This window comes from Lolium perenne, chromosome 7, assembly GCF_019359855.2.
Source record: "Lolium perenne isolate Kyuss_39 chromosome 7, Kyuss_2.0, whole genome shotgun sequence".
Lineage (NCBI taxonomy): Eukaryota > Viridiplantae > Streptophyta > Magnoliopsida > Poales > Poaceae > Lolium > Lolium perenne.
In genome coordinates this window covers 221,405,552-221,424,693 of record NC_067250.2, presented here as the reverse complement: position 1 = coordinate 221,424,693, position 19,142 = coordinate 221,405,552, and the positions used below count along the sequence as shown (strand labels likewise).

At 45.7% G+C, this 19,142-nt stretch overlaps 1 long non-coding RNA gene across 1 annotated transcript; it reads right to left on the bottom strand.

Annotated features, from left to right (window-relative positions):
* Nucleotides 1-15,311: 15,311 nt before the first annotated feature.
* Nucleotides 15,312-18,177, bottom strand: LOC127313614 (uncharacterized). Its single transcript, XR_007859132.2, has 2 exons — nt 16,690-18,177; nt 15,312-16,517 (listed from the first exon to the last, which is right to left on the bottom strand). It is a non-coding gene; the product is annotated as an uncharacterized lncRNA (long non-coding RNA).
* Between the last annotated feature and the right edge of the window lie 965 nt (nt 18,178-19,142).

Below are 19,142 nucleotides of genomic sequence, written 5' to 3'. Positions count from 1 at the left end.
AGTCGACGGCGCCCCGCCTGTCCGCGTATCGGCGTCGCTAGGTGGGGCTCGGTCCCTAGCAGCCTTGGACCGGCGCTCCTTCGGCGGCTCCGAGAGGCCGCCCTCCTCGATGATGTTTTCTTTGGCCTCAGGCGCCTTCTGGCCCTCGGTCGACCCGACGCCCGCCGACTCCTCCTCCACCACGGGTGGAACGGCGCCCGGTCCCATCGCTGCGCTCGCCGTACCCCCGCGAACCATGCTGGGCAGGGGGAAGACTTCGGCGGTGGGCTCGGCGTGGCTGGCGCCCGCCTTCTCAGCCTGGCTCGCGGTGACAAGCTCCTCCGGAGCCGACCCCGCGCCCCCGAGGTCGGAGGGCGCCGCTTTCTTCTCTGCGGCCTTCTTCTTCGCCTCGGCCGCCCTCGTGGCCGCCGCCCCAGTTGTGGCCGGTTTCGCCAAGATCTTCTTCTTGGACCTACAGGGGAGCAAGGTGACTCGACATCCAATCCCGCCATAAAGAGAACAGGTTTGACGGGGAACACTTACTTCACCGTGGGGATTGCTTTTACGCCCGGACCGGCCCGAGCTCCCGCGTCGATCGCGTCCTTCAGGGGGCGCTGAAGCCTTATGGAACCTTCCAGGATAGTTGGGCGCAGTCGCTTCGACGGCAGCTCGGCCCCTTCCTTGGAAGGCTCCGTCTCGCCCTCCGGGCGAGAGGTCGCCTCCTCATCAACCGCGCCCTGAGACGAGGACCCGGCGCCCCTCTTCGACCCGCGCGGGAGTCGAATGAAGTCCCGCGCCTCAGAGTCCGACTCGGTGCGCTCCTCCTCGTCATCGACCTCTTCTTCTTCGCCTTCGGTCATTTCCGGAGGCTCCTTCCCGGCGAGGGGGGGGAGGTGGTCAGCAATCTTCTGCCAGCGCTGCATTCGAATCAAGGAAACAAGTCAGAAAAGAGAGACGTTGCCAAGGCGTTCGGAGTCACTGCACAAGGCGTTACCTGAGGCGCCGGGGTATCTTCGGAGTAGGGCTGCAGGCCGTCCTCGAAGGAGGTAAAGGTGTCCGTGGTGATCTTGGCGAGTGCCTTCCGATACTCGCTCTCGTCCCACTCGGTCGCCGTCGACCGGGTGTAGTCGTTTTGCCCCCGGTACTCCCACATGGGGTGAGCTCGGCACCGCAGGGGGATCAGCCGCCCGCCAAGCCAGCAGTTGTACATATTGGCCGCCGTCAGGCCGTTATCCTTCAGCGCCTGGATCGCCTGGCGCATCTCCTTCACCACTTCCTCCTGCTCGCGCGGCAGCGACCGGACATTGAGACGTCGCGGGACGCTGGGCTCGGGGCTGAACTGGGGAATGCAGACCTCGCCGGGGGGAGTGTACTCCTTGGCGTAGAACCAGAAGCGGCGCCACTGCGATTGCGCCTTCTTGGGGAGCGCCATGTCGATGAAGCTTTCCCCGGACTTCACCTGGAAGGTGATTCCGCCGTTCGGGATGAGGGCCTCGCTGCTCTTGTTGGCCCGAGTCGCCCGCCCGTGGAAGATTGATACCCACAGCGGGAAGTATGGCGGGCAACCCAGGTAGCACTCGCATAATGCTACGAACAGAGAGATCTGCTGTACACTGTGCGGCCCCAGGTCGCATATCTTGATGCCATAGAAGGCCAACAACTGGCGGATGAAGTCGGAGGAGGGGAGCGCGAATCCGCGATCCAGGAAGCTGAGGAAGAGCACGAATTCGCCCGGCCTCGGGAGCGGCTCCACCTCGTTCGCCGGCGGAACTCGCCAGCGCTCCTGTTTGAACTCAGGGATGACCCCGGAGGCGACGTACGGAAGGAGGGACTCGCGCGTGACCTTGGACTTGCCCCAGGCTCTCGCTGCCATGGTTGCGCTCGGGAGTTTTCGGCGAAAAGAGAAGGGAATGGAGGGAGAATGTGGCAGAGTGATAAGCCCTAACCCCCGGGTTCAGTCTTTTATATCGCTGCACTCGCCCCAGATAAGCACCAAATCCACCCGTTGATTCGCCGCGAGATCGCCGCCCCGAGATTAACGGTCAGGATCGGCGGCGGGATCAGCGGGACGGGCGTTAAGACTAGCCGTTAACAGTCACATCAGGCCCAACGGTCAACTCCATGCAAACAGTCTGCACCTCGGTCAACGTGAAAACTAGCCGTTGCCTCCTCCACGCGTCCGCGCACGGGACCTGCGCCGACTGACCTGCGGTGACTGGCATGCGCCGACTGCCCTACGACGACTGGCATAACGCCGACTGTCATGCGTCGGATGGCTCATCAAGTTCAGGCGAGTGAAGACTAGCGATCCGCTGGAGTTTACTTCGGGAGCCCGGCGGCGATTCACCTTAATCCGCCTTAGTGTCTCTCCACGACCCGCACCGGATCTACGCTTCGTCACCACCACGCTCGGGGACTACTGATGGGGATATGCCCATAGGGGGTGGGTCGCCAGTCCCACTCGCCACGAGGACGAAGGCCCAGGAAGGACCGCCAGTCGCCCAACCGACTGGGCCCGAGGGCGACTGGGCCGAAGTCTTAAGGAGATGATCTGCACGGTTCGAGATAGAGATTACTTGAGGAAGGGTGCGGTATCCCGGATTTGTAGTAACTGATACGATTCGGAGTTATCCCTTTGTAACCCTAGGCCGGGGGTGGAAATATAAACCCCCGGGCTAAACCCTAGAAGGACACATCATCTGAGATCCAATCTCCTCATTGTAAGCTCTCGGCTTATCGCCGGCTGAGCCCCCCCCCATTGTAATTCTCCACTGAGCAATAAAGATCTAGCAGGACGTAGGCCTTTTACTCTCCGGAGGGGCTGAACCTGGGTAAAACCCTCGCGTCTCTTGCACCTCGACCCGTAGATGGCGATGTTCCCTTACCCTCGCATCAATGAAGTGCTACCCCCTGTAGCATCTGCCGTGGTCACATCCACGACAGTTGCCGTCGCCGGATTGTAGGCCGGAAGATTGATAAAATCTGCGGCGCCCTTGTTCCTCACGTAGAAGAAGGTCTCTTGCCATGTCCTGCATGAATCCAGACCGGAGAATTTGAAGAAAGGGCTCCCCTGGCAGGAGCCCATGATGCAGGATCCGCATCACACCGGAGGCTTGGGCTTGGGGATGTCTTTGCCTTGGACCGAGTTGATCCGAAGGCAGAAGAAGCGAGCAAAGGCTTCTTTAGTGGGAAGGAGGCCAATGTAGGCCTCCATGAAAGAAACGAAGCAAGAGAGGTAGAAAATGGCATTGCCAGGAAGATGATGGGGTTGGAGTTTGTAAAAATCGAGGAACTCGCGGAAAAAATCAGAGGCCGGAAGGCCTAAGCCGCGCTCGAAGTGAGCGAGGAAAACGACGAACTCTCCGGGTTCGGGCGCGGGTTCCACCTCGTTGCGTGGAATCCGGCAGGACACCTGTGCCGGTATCCTCCGGGAGCGGTACAGCCAATCGATATCCGGCTGCGTCACGTCCGAGCCCTTCCAGGCTCCGCGGGTGATATTAGCCAAGTCCACTCCGGAACCTTGGCCGGAGCTACTGGCCTCCTGGCCCCTTCCGGAACCGGCTTCAGGAGCGGACGAGGAAGCTTCCATCCGGGCGAGTTCAGCCGAAAGCCCGTCAGAGGCCTCGCTGTGATGGCTGCTGGCAGCTGGCTCGGAAAGATATTCTTCACTAGACATGCAAGTCTAAAGATACCAAAATCTACCTAAAAACAGGTTTCCCCAGATCTAGCCTCGCGCGAAGATCTACGAACAAGAGAAAACCAAGAGAAAAAGGGAAGGTAAATCCCCAACCGGCCAAAGAACAAGAAGGCAAAAAGGAGAGAGCAAAGAGGCATTGAGGCTAACCTGAGGTCGCGAAAGACGTTAAGGACGACAGTCGCCGGTGATGCGGCGAGCATGCAGTCGTCGATGACGGACGGTGGAGAAGAGGAACGGAGGTCGCTGAGGAGGGCCCGATGCAGCAACAGCAGAGGCGCGGCAGAGGGTCTCTGAGGAGCGAATCTCGGTGGAATGGCTGAGGAAGATCGCCGGAGGAAGACGCTCTGGCGCTGAACGGCGACGGCGGGAGCGCAAAGTGCAAAGAGCTCAGAGCGCGTGAGGAGGTTGTGAGTGCGGAGAAGAAGAGGAGAAGGAACCGCTCCCCCTTAAATAGGGGGGAGAAGTAGTGGGCTGGCAACCGCTGGGCCGCGGCGGTTCGTCTCGTGGGCCGCCACATGGCGCAACGATACACGCGCAGAAAACATAAAGACACAGGGAGGCCACACGGATCCGGAACGGCAGCGAGGATCCGGTGTGGCGCCATAAATGCTAGCGCAGAAGCCGAAGGGAAGTGACCCCTGACACCGCAGCGTCAGGCACAGTGCGCATGTCACTGACAGGCACTGTACCCAAGAAATTCTCGACCTTGTTGAGGAGAGTTTAATGACAAAGATGCCGGAATGGCTCGATGAGAAAAGACATAAGTTCGGCAAAAATGCCGGAAGGATTGAACTGGTTACCGGAACGATTAAACCGGTACCTAGAGTAATGGGAACCTGGCATGGTTCGTTGGATAGGATCCACCGGACTATACCAGCTTCAGGGACGGGGATGACCCCCGGTATGCCAAAGGAATGCCAAACCTGATGGTTTGATCCATCAAGATACCGGTTTAAAGGTTATTCCGGAATGAGAAACTAAGCTTTTCGTTAAGTAAATCTATACCGGTATCCTAGGAGGGGTATACCGGAATGAGCTAAGAAGGTACCGGACTACCGGTACAGGCGACACTGTAGCACGTCGGCAAGACTGGTCAAAGATTCTCTAAGGAGCTAGAGGACAAAAATGAGCGAAGCACTTCAGCTTTAATCGAAGCTCTGGAGCTAAAGCAGATGATGACGTAAAAGGTACCGGAGGACGTCAGCCTCCCTGATTAAAGAGATACCGGCGTCACCGGTATCTAAAGAAGCTTTGTAAAGTAGTTTGTCTAGTCAAAGATGCCATTAGGGTTTCCTAGGGTTTCTTCCCCTGTAAGCCACCCTCTCCCCTATATAAGGAGAGGGGGCACACCCCATCGCGGACATATGCTAAGTGGTACCTAGAAACCTGTAACCTCTTATGATCAATGAATAGAAAGATCTGAAGGGGAAAACAGTTCTTGTGTTCTTCTTCTTCTTCTACCTCTGGCCAAGGCCAAGTTCGTAGGAGATCCATCCGGAATCCATCCCATCCTTACCAAAACCCTCACCCGAATCCTCTAGCGCACATTCGGCCCCAACCTAAGCCATCCCATGGCATCTGTCTGTTCACCACGACGACACCTGGGTCCATCTGTTGTGGAATACTTATTATACTGGGAAAGTACCTCATAATATGGCCCCATGTGGATCAAATTGGTGGCGTACTGTTTTTAACCTCTCTCCCATTTTTAGAGGAATCTCCATGAGTGATATTAATGATGGAAGAAATACACTTTTTTGGAAGGACAAATGGTTACAAGATATAAATTCAGAAGAATTTCCGAGAGACTTTTCTTTCACCAAGAATGAAGATATATCAGTCAGGGATTTCCTAACTTCTCCACAGCTGTCACAAAACTTCTCGCTGCCTCTGACACCACATGCTCTTGATGAAATTAGAACTTTACAAGGCTTAACTGCTTACTTTGATTTTACAAGTGATACACATGATTCCTGGACATATGAATGGGGTGCTGTGGAATACTCCTCCAAGGCTTATTACAAATTCTGCTTTAGGGAGTGTACTGCTCATATTGCCTTCTCTTGGCTATGGAAATCCAAATGTACTCCTAAGCTTAAGTTTTTCTGGTGGCTTGTGTTGGTGGATAGACTGAATACCAGAAATATGCTAAGGAGAAGAAACTATACCCTGAATTCCTCATATAATTGCTCAATGTGCTCCTCCCCACCTGAAGAAACAATTGAGCACATGCTATTTCATTGTGACTTCAGTAGAGCTTGTTGGAGTAAGCTACAGATGACTTGGACACAAAATGGGGATAGACTTGAGATTGTAGAACAAGGACATGCCTATTGGCATAAACCCTTATACATGGAAATGGTGATTGTTGCTTCCTGGAGCATACAGAAAGAGAGAAATAGTAAACTTTTTGATGGCATTAATCTAGATGTTGATTCTTGGTCTAGAAGATTTAAGCAAGATTTTGCTCTGTTGGAGCATAGAACAAAGAAGGATTTGCATCCCTTTATCAATAACCTGATAGCCACTCTTTAGCACTCTACACTACTGTACCCCCCCTGTATTCCTCTGAACTTCACTGTGTAATAGATGTAACTACTGGGTCCTTTGACCCCTTGTTAATATATTAAAACAGTAGGAGCCTTTCCTACTGTTCACGTTTCAAAAAAAAAGTTGAAGCTCAAGATCTTTCGATACCGATGTGACATGTTGGTCATGAAGTTCGCGGTTGTCTAGTTCTGTTGTCCCATGAGCCCTTAGCAAATGCATTTGTAGTTATACTTATATAAGGTTATCTTATCTGAACTGCTAATTAATGGGTGGTAAAACTTTGGCAAGCTTTTGTCTTAGCAAGTATGTATGTATGATAAGCTATTATGATAACTAATGTTTGTGTTCATCTTAATATGCATTTCCGTTTTAGGAAAAAAAAAACTTAATTTGTATTTTGGGTGACCTGTTAGAGAACTATCAGATTGAACCCACAACATGATTTAAATAGATTCATTACACCGAGTCACATGTCTTGACCTTGCTATACACAACTTCCATTAATCAGTGCAAGAAGGCTTACCTGAGCTGCCTGAACCACGGCAGATTCGAATCCACCTTAGCTATCTAGAAATACAACTTTTGCAGAAAGAGGATTTGCAGTACTGGGAGGCTGACATCAGGGACCCATGAGCCAACAGCGTCGTCAACATTTTAAAGGCGGCAGGGGATGGAAAGAAAAGATAAACCAAAAATCAGTTGGTAAAAAATCCAACAAAAGAAACATTTATCGTTCTGAGAGGATAACATGCGGGACCAATCAGGCAGCAGCATCCTCAACGTTTATTTTTCATAGAGGCTGACATGTGGGACCCGTGAGACAGAAGCGTCCTCAACGTATTGAACGAGGCAGGAGATCGAAAGAAAAAATAAGCCAAAAATCAGTTGGCAAACAAAATCCAAGAAAAGAAACATTTACCTTTCTGAGAGGATGACATGCGGGACCCATGAGGCAGTAGCATCCTCAACTATTCCAAGGAGGCAAGGGATCAAAAGAAAAAAAGGAAATAGCCAGAAATTAATTAGGGTCAAAAATAAATCCATCAAAGGAAACTTTTACTGTTCATATAGGATGACATGTGGGACCGACCGGCCTGCTGCGTCGTCATCGTTTCAAAGGGGGCAGGGGATCAAAAGAAAAAGGCAAATAGCCAGAAATTAGGGATAAAAAATAAATCCAACAAAGAAAACTTTTATTGTTCATAGAGGATGACATGTGGGACCCATGAGCCAGCAGCTTCCTCAACGTTTAAAGTCGGCATGAGATCAAAAGAAAAAGACAAGTGACCAAATATCAGGAGCCAAAAATAATCCAAGGAAATAAACTTTATTGTACAAAGAGGATGACATGCGGGTCCCATTTTGCAGTAGCGGTCTCAACATTTCCAAGGCGGCACTGGACCAAAACAAACATGAAGTAGCCAGAAATCAGGGGGTGAAAAAAATCCAAAAAAGAAAGATTTCAATTGAGCTCCATCTGGACATCTGGGCCTTCGAACTATCCAGCTGGGCCTCTTGACTCGTACAATTTCAGCCCACTCCATAACAGGAAAGTCTGGATTTTTCTCAAAAAACAGAAAATTCCTATGCTTCGCAAAAACAAAAAAACAAGGAGATTCAACATATAAGTTTGTTTATGTAAAAATAAAGATTTAATTTATCAGTTTGCAAAAGCTCAGAGCGAAATACACTGTTTATTGTCTGCAAAATAATCAAGATATCACATGTTTCTTGTACGGGGAGGCTGACATCGGGGACCCATGAGCTAGCAGCGTCGTCAACGTTTTAAAGGTGGCAAAGGATCGAAAAAAACCAAAAATCAGTTGGTAAAAAATCCAAGAAAAGAAACATTTATCGTTCTGAGAGGATGACATGCGGGACCCATGAGGCAGCAGCATCCTCAATGTTTATTGTTTATAGAGGCTGACATGTGGGACCCGTGAGCCAGTAGCGTCGTCAACGTATTAAGGGCGGCAGGAGATCGAAAGAAAAAAATAAGCCAAAATTCACTTGGTAAACACAATCCAACAAAAGAAATATTTACCGTTCTGAGAGGATGACATGCGGGACCCATGAGGCAGTAGCATCCTTAATGATTCCACGGCGGCAAGGGATCAAAAGAAAAAAGGAAATAGCCAGAAATTAATTAGGGGTCAAAAATAAATCCATCAAAATAAACTTTTATTGTTCATAGAGGATGACATAAGGGACCGACCTGCCAACATCGTCCTCATCATTTCAAAGGGGGCAGGAGATCAAAAGAAAAAGACATATAGACAAAAATTAGGGGTAAAAAATAAATCCAACAAAGGAAACTTTTATTGTTCATAGAGGATGACATGTGGGACCCATGAGCCAGCAGCTTCCCCAATGTTTCAAAGGCGGCATGAGATCAAAAGAAAAAGGCAAGTGACCAAATATCAGGAGCCAAAAATAATCCAAGAAAAGAAACTTTATTGTACATAGAGGATGACATGCGGGTCCCATTTTGCAGCAGCGGTCTCAACGTTTCCAAGGCGGCACTGGACCAAAAGAAAAATGAACTAGCCAGAAATCAGGGGGTGAAAAAAATCCAAGAAAAGAAAGATTTCAGTTGAGCTGCATCTGGACATCTGGGCCTTCGAACTATCCTACTAGGCCTTTGACTTGTACAATTTCTAAAAAAAGCCCGAATTTTTCTATAAAAAAATAGGAAAGTCCTATGCGTCGCAAAAACAAAAAACAAGGAGATTCAACATATAAGTTTGTTTGTGTAAAAATAAAGATTTAATTTATCCGTTTGCAATAGCTCAGAGCGAAATACACTGTTTATTGTTTGCAAAATAATCAAGATATAACATGTTTCTTGTACGGGGAGGCTGACATCGGGGACCCATGAGCCAGCAGCGTTGTCAACGTTTTAAAGGTGGCAGAGGATCGAAAAAAAAACAAAAATCAGCTGGTAAAAAAATCCAAGAAAAGAAACATTTATCGTTCTGATAGTATGACATGCGGGACCCATGAGGCAGCAGCACCCTCAACGTTTATTGTTTATAGAGCCTGACGTGTGGGACCCGTGAGCCTGCAGCGTCGTCAATGTTTTAAAGGCGGCAGGAGATCGAAAGGAAAAATAAGCAAAAAAATCAGTTGGTAAACAAAATCCAAGAAAATAAATATTTACGTTCTGAGAGGATGACATGCGGGACCCATGAGGCAGCAGCATCCTCAATGATTCCAAGGTGGCAGGGGATCAAAAGAAAAAAAGGAAATAGCCAGAAATTAATTAGGGGTCAAAAATAAATCCATCAAAGGAAACTTTTATTGTTCATAGAGGATGACATGTGGGACCGACCTACCAACAGCGTCCTCATCAGTTCAAAGGGGGCAGGAGATCAAAACAAAAAGGCATATAGACAGAAATTAGGGGTAAAAAATAAATCCAACAAGAAACTTTTATTTTTCATAGAGGATGACATGCGGGACCCATGAGCCAGCAGCTTCCTCAACGTTTCAAAGGTGGCATGAGATCGAAAGGAAAAGGCAAGTGACCAAATATCAGGAGCCAAAAATAATCCAAGAAAAGAAACTTTATTGTACATAGAGGATGACATGTGGGTCTGCTTGTGACCGTAAAGCACACGTCCGTTGGGAACCCCAAGAGGAAGGTGTGATGCGTACAGCAGCAAGTTTTCCCTCAGTAAGAAACCAAGGTTATCGAACCAGTAGGAGATGAAGGCCACGTGAAGGTTGTTGGTGGAGGACTGTAGTGCGGCGCAACACCAGGGATTCCGGCGCCAACGTGGAACCTGAACAACATAATCAAAATACTTTGCCCCAACTTAACAGTGAGGTTATCAATCTCACCGGCTTGTTGTAAACAAAGGATTAAACGTATGGTGTGGAGAATGATGTTTGTTTGCAAAGAACAGCAGAGAACAATGATTGCAGTAGATTGTATTTCAGATGTAAGAGAATGGACCGGGGTCCACAGTTCACTAGTGGTGACTCTCCAATAAGATAAATAGCATGTTGGGTGAACAAATTACAGTTGGGCAATTGACAAAATAGAGAGGGCATAACAATGAACATACATATCATGACGACTAATATGAGATTTACTTAGTGCATTACGACAAAGAACATAGACCGCTATCCAGCATGCATCTATGCCTAAAAAGTCCACCTTCGGGTTAGCATCCGCACCCCTTCCAGTATTAAGTTGCAAACAACAGACAATTGCATTAAGTACTGTGCGTAATGTAAACAATACAAATATCCTTAGACAAAGCATTGATGTTTTATCCCTAGTGGCAACAACACATCCATAACCTTAGAACTTTCTGTCACTGTCCCAGATTCAATGGAGGCATGAACCCACTATCGAGCATAAATACTCCCTCTTGGAGTTACAAGTATCAACTTGGCCAGAGCCTCTACTAGCAACGGAGAGCATGCAAGATCATAAACAACACATATATGATAGATCAATAATAAACTTGACATAGTATTCCATATTCATTTGATCCCAACAAACACAACATGTAGCATCACAAATATATGATCTTGATCATGATAGGCAACTCACAAGATCTAAACATGATAGCACAAGAGGAGAAGACAACCATCTAGCTACTGCTATGGACCCATAGTCCAAGGATGAACTACTCACGCATCAGTCCGGAGGCGGGCATGGTGATGTAGAGCCCTCCGGTGATGATTCCCCTCTCCGGCATGGTGCCGGAGGCGATCTTCAGAACCCCCCGAGATGGGGTTGATGGCGGCGGCGTCTCAGTAACTTTTCTCGTGTCATGGCTCTCGGTACTAGGGTTTTCGCAACGGAGAGATTATATAGGCGAAGGGGCAGAGTCGGGGACGCTCGAGGGGCCCACCCCATAGGGCGGCGCGGCCAGGGTGGGGCCGCGCCCCCCTAGGGTGTGGACGCCTCGTCGCCCCTCTTCGTCTCCTCTTCGGACTTCTGGAAGGCTCCGTGGAAAATAAGACCGTGGGCTTTTGTTTTGTCCAATTCCGAAAATATTTCCTGTGTAGGATTTCTGAAACCAAAAACAGCAGAAAACAGGAACTGGCGCTTCGGCATCTTGTTAATAGGTTAGTGCCGGAAAATGCATCAAAATGATATAAAGTGTATATAAAACATGTGAGTATTGTCATAAAACTAGCATGGAACATAAGAAATTATAGATACGTTTGAGACGTATCAAGCATCCCCAAGCTTAGTTACTACTCGCCCTCGAGTAGGTAAACGATAACAAGGATAATTTCTGAAGTGACATGCTACTATCATAATCTTGATCAATACTATTGTAAAGCATATGAGATGAATGAAGTGATTCAAAGCAATGGTAAAGATAATGACTAAACAACTGAATGATATAGCAAAGACTTTTCATGAATAGTACTTTAAAGACAAGCATCAGTAAGTCTTGCGTAAGAGTTAACTCATAAAGCAATAGATTCTTAATAGAAGGTTTTGAAGCAACACAAAGGAAGATTTAAGTTTCAGCAGTTGCTTTCAACTTTCAACATGTATATCTCATGGATAATTGTCAACACAAAGTAATATGATGAATGCAAATAAGAAAGTATGTAAGAATCAATGCACACAGTTGACACAAGTGTTTGCTTCTAAGATGGAAAGAAGTAGGTAAACTGACTCAACATAAAGTAAAAGAAAGTCCCTTCGCAGAGGGAAGCAGGGATTACTCATGTGCTAGAGCTTTTTATTTTGAAAACATGGAAACAATTTTGTCAACGGTAGTAATAATTCATATGTGTTATGCATAAAACATCCTATAAGTTGCAAGCCTCATGCATCAAATACCAATAGTGCTCGCACCTTGTCCTAATTAGCTCGAATTTCCATGGATTATCATTGCATTACATATGTTTCAACCAAGTGTCACAAAGGGGTACCTCTATGCCACCTGTACAAAGGTCCAAGGAGATAAATCACATTTAATTTCTCGATTTTGATAGATTTCAACTTGAGGACATCCATACCGGGACAACATAGAAAACAGATAATGGACTCCTCTTTAATGCTTTAAGCATTCAACAACAGATAATATTCTCATAAGAGATTTGATGATTAATGTCCAAGCTGAAACTTCCACCATGATACATGGCTTTGGTTGGCGGCCCAATGTTCTTCTCTAATAATATGCATACTCAAACCATTCAACTCATGGCAAATCACCCTTACTTCAGACAAGACGAACATGCATAGCAACTCACATGATATTCAAAAAAGGTGTAACAGTTGATGGCGTCCCCAGAAACATGGTTACCGCTCAACAAGCAACTTATAAGAAATAAGATACATAAGCGACATATTCTTTACCAAAATAGTTTTTTAAGCTACTTTCTCATGAGCTATGTATTGCGAAGACAAGGAATGAAATCTATAATATCTAAATAGGAGCAACCCACTAAATTGATTTCTCTTGACATGCAAGATGTCCACCTCATCAGTCATCTCCAAGCAATCTTAGGCTGCCACATCTCATCAACTCTGCCACCTTAGCGTCGAAAAATAAAAACCAGATCCGTTCATAGAACATGTTTTCCAGCTTGTGGAATCACGAATTAACATCTCCGGGCAGGCCAACCATCACTTGACGCCTCACTCATCTTTCAAGGCAGGGGTACTAATTTCTGCTCACCCCTCCACCATTTTAGGCTCCTCGGCTCCTTCGTAATTGACTGTTTGTTTTGTGGTTCCTCATCTCCTCATTACTCCGTGTTTCCATCTCTCTGATCCATGCCATAACTATCAATAAATCATGGCATCATGCCTCCTCCACTTTCTCTCCTAATCTCCAACTAATATATATTTAGCCATCTCTCAACCCAGTGTTTATCCCCGCTTCTGCCGGCTCGCTCCTATAAAAAATAGCACCACAACAGACTCCATCCTTGCTTTGGTATCCAGCCCAGATCATTCATGTATCTCCACCCTCAAAGCTTTCTACGTACAGCCAGGGAACCCCAAAGTCTTCTACGTAGAGCTTAGAGGTGAACTACCTCTGTTTTAGTTTCTGCCCCTTGAATTGCAGAACAATATTACATCATTTGTTATGTTTACAGCGGCTGAACTTTGAATTATCCCTTTTTATTTGGTTCAGGTGTGGATCAAGAACGAATTTCACATGAAGGATAATCAAGAAAATGGTATTATTCAGTGTTTTTTAGCATGTATGCAGTTCATTTGTTGGTATATTCATGTTATGAAAGCAGGACCACCCAAGGTTTGCATTTTCAGAGTATTGGATAGCATTCTCATGCTGACATTTTTTCCCTTTCATCTGATTATGTAGGGAAGGAGGAGTTAGGACCTACAATACTGCTAGCTCATCGCCAATGATTGCATTTCGCCTAGCAACTTTGGTAGTCAGGCACACCTAGCAACTTCATAAACTTTCAAAAATATTACGGTGATGAATAGGGAAAGCTATATTCTTTTCAGATTTCCATAGCTGTCTTTTCAACTGCATGAACTCACTTAAATATGCTGACAGAGTGACTGAATTAAAATGAAATAAACATAGCTTCGATTATTTGTAGTACCTCTATGCAACGATTTTTTTTTAATTCTCTGTGCATTAGTTGTTTTATAGATGGTCAAACATAAGTTGTTTTCCAGTATACTACTTCAAGTGGTTCAAGACTGTTCATATTCTTCTTTCAATGTGGATATTGTTGGTGTAGTGACCATAGCGTAATGCTTTGTCCAAACACAAGAGCGTCAGCTCGGATGGACCTCAATGTGCTGAAACATTTGATTTTATTTATTTATTTTGAATATGCAAATTGGCAATAATAAATTATGTTGTGTGTAGGGGTAATATTTTTTCTACTTATCTTATTGTACGTAGTATCTATAATATCTATAAAGTTGATCCCACTAAGTATCTTTAATGTTTGCAAGCTCAACATGCAAAGCATCCACGTCATCTGTATTTCCTAGCGTCGGGCGTGAGCATGGCCATCCCAGATTGCTCGCGAGTTATAATTCTACGTACCCACCACCCAGTTACAAAACTGAATGTGCCGATCCGGGATGCAACCCACCCAAACTGATGATACGCTCGCTTTCCTCTCCTCTAGCACGAACATGCACCACGCCTGCTCACCATGGCAGCCATCTTTTAACACACCCAATCTACCAATTCTAATTCCCAAATCAACTTCACAGCATGCAATAGGAAAACTCTAGACGATGCTTTCACTGTCTCATTCAGATAATTTATTCCCACTTAGATGTCATAATACCCCCAAACGACGTGGTGAACTAAATTTTGCCTGATGGCCTTCCTCTCCCGATCTCTATCCTTAGGCTATATATATCTGACCTGATCGATTCGCATAGAGGTAGAGCGTCTCATCCTCTTAATCACATCTCTTCACAAGTTTCACCCCGAGAAACTGTGCAGAACCCCTTCGCCCAGCCTAAGCAATTGTATTCGTGTGGTATGCCCTCTCATGACAGAAGATATGACGGTCTTATCGACAGCGGCCACGCCGAGCGCTTCCATCGTGCTACAGGTTTCGTAGGAGTCGGGCTGAAGACGCATGAGGATTTCTGAGGAGCATTACATGGGCAGCAATCTCACCCAGGTGCGGATAATCGACCCTGTCCAGAGCCCAGAGGCACTCATATCTCTTCTCTCTACCATCCCAAGCACTGGACGATTTTATTCCTTGTCATATCTCCGATGGTTTCTCATTAGCAGGTCCCAGGTCTTCAGTCACCCTCTGGCCCCTCTGCATACTCCCGGATCCTTCAGTTTTATGTGCCAAAAAATGTTGTTCTCATCGGATTATGCCCATCTTAATTTACGTGCCTATTATATACTAGTAAGCATTGGCGCGGCGGCACGCCGCGCCCGTGATGATCTTCTTCTTGTAATTGTTGAGAATATGATGTACAATTTGTTTTCAGTATTAATATAGTGAATAATCTAAATTTGTGTAGGCAAAGAAAAAAAGCCTAAATGCATACAACAACGCTGGCCTATTATAAAGCGAACTTTTTTTGAACAAATTATAAAGCGAACTGGATACAACGATCAGGAGTAATACAAAGACAGATGAGACAAAAAGTAGTCCGCAGTATATTGATCAGAGCAACACAAGACTACATGAAGTACAAAGAACAAATCGTTAACTGTAACATAGCATAAAACCAACCAGTAACAGAAAGCACACATAACGTGGCAGTGGGCTAGTATTTTCTAAACTAAACAGGTTGTGTGTGAGTTACAGCAACTGTTGTAGGTAGCCTAAGCACTGAATATATGGTAGTAGCACAATCTAACCTAAACAGGTTGTCTTCGGTTGCAGCAATTGGTGTAGGTAGCTTAATCATTGAATATCTGCAGCTGACATTTGTAGATACCTTAAGTTAATTCCATGAGTCACGCTCCTGCATTGGAGTTCAAATAATTAGTCCTATTATTCTGGTAAATCAGTGGGAATTGGTGTCCTAAATAATTAATGCAAACTATTCGCAGAAAAATATAGAAATTAGAGCCCATAGCAAGGTGGTCATGACTTAGAAGGTGATACTCACATGTATTGTGTAAGACAGATATTGAGGTAAATACACGTTAGAGATATATTTGAAGCTCATTTAACGAAATCATCTAAGTGGAGTCTCAACTGTATTCTATGTCACACATTTGACACCATAATAAATGAGAAATCAATGTGCATCAACTTCATACAGATCCCAATTTGTTTGTACTACTATGATGGTATGCACTCCCTTTTTTCGTCACAAATAAGCAGTAATAATCACAATAGGAAATATTTGAGTGGGATCTAACATTTCCTAGGCATCAAAGCAAATAAAGAGAGACAATAAAAAAAATCTTTGTTTCTTCCCGTTTGCACAATTGCTCAGAGATTACTGACATGGTGGAACTGGTATTTTCGTATGATCTTGTAAAAAATTCTTAAATCACATGTAGTAACAATTGGGCTTTAGAATTATACTAACTACCCATTTAGAGAGCATATAGGCAGCTGACAAATATTCATCAGACAACCATAAAAGCTTGGAGAAAAAGCACCAACATATGTTGTACAGAAATGTTAAATATCCATGTGGTAAAAGAAGATAGAAAATTACCTAAACACTTGCACCATACCTCAGCCCTCTCTAATTACTATGTCCAGTGCTGAAAGTAGCTAGCGAGGCCAACAACTGATGCTAAGTTCACAATTCTTCCTTGCATTCTAAATTTCTAATGTAAACAAATGTCGGACGCATTCAGATAACTTCACAGCAGAGCTGCTTGTAGGATCAACATAAAGAAGAGGGGAGCAGAGCAAATACTTCAGCAATCAATCGATGAGCAAAATAAAATCCAATTAATAGAGCCATACCGAGAGAATACAAAGAGAATATGGATGTCCTTAGTTGCTTGCTACAGACTGAAACTGAGGAAGAACAAACTTCGCACCTTTGCATAATACTCGCCCAGCTGGTGGTCCATGTGAGAAAACCACCACAGTTGCAGAGGTAGAAACATACACGGTGTCAAGCTGTAGTGAGCAGAGCAAGCATGGAGGCATGGGTCACTGCGCCTCATGAACTAAAGACGGGGCCAATCAGCAACTCAAGGTGGCCATCAATGAGGGAGAGTGCGAGCAACCGGGAGGAAAGAACCGATGTGTTAACAAAACAATACGTCTTCTGCATCCATACTTGGTACAACAGTAGGTAGGTAAATAGTATTTCATAGGCTTTTTTCGATGGCCGGTGTCGACAAAATAGATATCTTGACAACCATACTGAATACTTGCTTACTTCTCTTCAGATCAACCTGACATCTTGCTGCAGATAAGATTTCGGTGTTTAGTGCATGCAAAAGAGTTCAGAGTCAGTATTCTTGATCGGACTCAGCAACAACGAGCCCTATATGAACAGTGTTCAAATACTAAAGAACAGTGTTAATATTTAACCCCCTTTTCATCTTACCTTCTGAATTCAAGGGAGAAGCTTTAGTCAATCACCCTCTTATTAAAATGGGAAGCCAAATCTTTATCTAGCAAGGAAAAAAGACGACCTAATCTTGCTTTTGCAAATGTGGAGTCAATTATGTAGCCAACTAATTCAGGCAAACACACATACTCCAAAGGAAAGTGAATGGTATGCAGGTCTGCTGGCGCATACAGAAAACAATCTGTCAGCTCCCCATCCAGTAACTTACAGACAATCCATTTAATAAAACTTGTCATGAACCAAGAAGTTTCAGCAAAACACATGTGAAAATTTAACATATAGGTTACTTGAGCAACATACGGGCCAGAAAGCATAGTTAGCTGAAAAACAGTGAAGTGTGGAATATATGTATAGATTTATATTACAGAATGAACATTCACATGCAGGCTTTATTGCAAATATTTGCACGGTAAAAAATATACCTACCGGATTTATATTACAGAATGAACATTCACATGATGTTGGGATTTGTACAATCTGACAAAAACAAATACAGTACACAGTTAGAGCATTTACATACCTGCTCATTTTTTTCATTCACAAGTGGGTAAAATCTGCACTCATGAGTTGTTTAGCGCACAGCCGAAATATCAAAGAAAAATTTCATGAAAGAGAGAAGAATGTATTACGTGGAAGTTATATGAATCTTCAGGCTAGATGTGAGAACCTACAGAGAATGCACGATTGACTTCCTTAGACCATAAGCCCAGCTAAATGAGCTCCAAATCCATTCCCAGAACTCTGCATTCCGTAAGTAACATTCAGGCATGAATTAAACCTTTAAATGTGTACAGAGAATAGTTAAAACATAGAAAATGCTTATGCTTAAGTAAATATGACCTGCAAACATCATGCTTTAAATTGATAGTCATGTGTATCTTAAACATACAACTGAGAGTGTTTGCGAGTAGAGGTATCAGCAGCAGAAGGCAATCGTTTGAGCAAGCACAAGCACCCCAAAAATCTTTAAAACATATGCCTCGTTCCATTAATAATCCTATCAACAAAATAAAGAGAGCCCAGACCGGTAGAACAATCCCTTTATAGACCAAAAGTAAACAAATCAGCAAAGACAAATAAAAATAAAGTATGTAGAGAAAACCAAGAAACCTTGCACAGGTTGATCTAAAAAAAAGAAACCTTACACAGATTTGAAGAAATCAATATGAAAAAAGGACGTGATCCTGGTCAGCAGCAAACAACCTGCTCGCTGCCGTCCCCGGATCTCACTCTCTGCCATCACGGCTGCGCCGAGCAGGGCGCCGAGCCCATCCATGACGGCTGCACCGATCCCGTCCATGACGCTCCATGGAGGTGCAAGCGCCGCATCACCCTTGGCCGTGCCCACACCTCCCAGCCGTGCTGGTCTCCATCTTCCCCTCCATGTCTCGTCCGCGACGGCCTGCCCCTGTACGCTCCGCTCCGGACCGCGTCAAGGACCAGGATATCCTCCGGCTGGAGCGCGAAGATGAGGCTTCTGGCGGCGGCATGCGGGGTGAACGGGGAAGGAGACTTGGGCGACGGCGAGGAGGGCGATGGAGTGTGGGACAACTGCAGGGAGAGGGCGGGGAGGAGGAGGAGGGAGTCCTGGAGCGGCGCTGGTCGGGAGGATGCGTGGGCTGGGATGGGCAACTGATTTTTCGGGGATGGGGAACTGATTTTTCGGGGTTGTTTACGTGGGTCCAAGCGGTGGAGTTCTCGATTCGTCCACTCCTTTTGATCGTCATGGGAAAATGGCACACGCACCAGATTTGCCTACCACTGTTAACAGAACGTAGTAACCGGAAACGGCTGTAATAATAGGAGAGAAATAAGGCTAGGAACTGGTTACCGGTTACCCAGGGAGCCACATAGAAAGGAAACCGAGAATTACCGCTAAGGAGAGATGGAAAAAGGAATGCACATGTCACA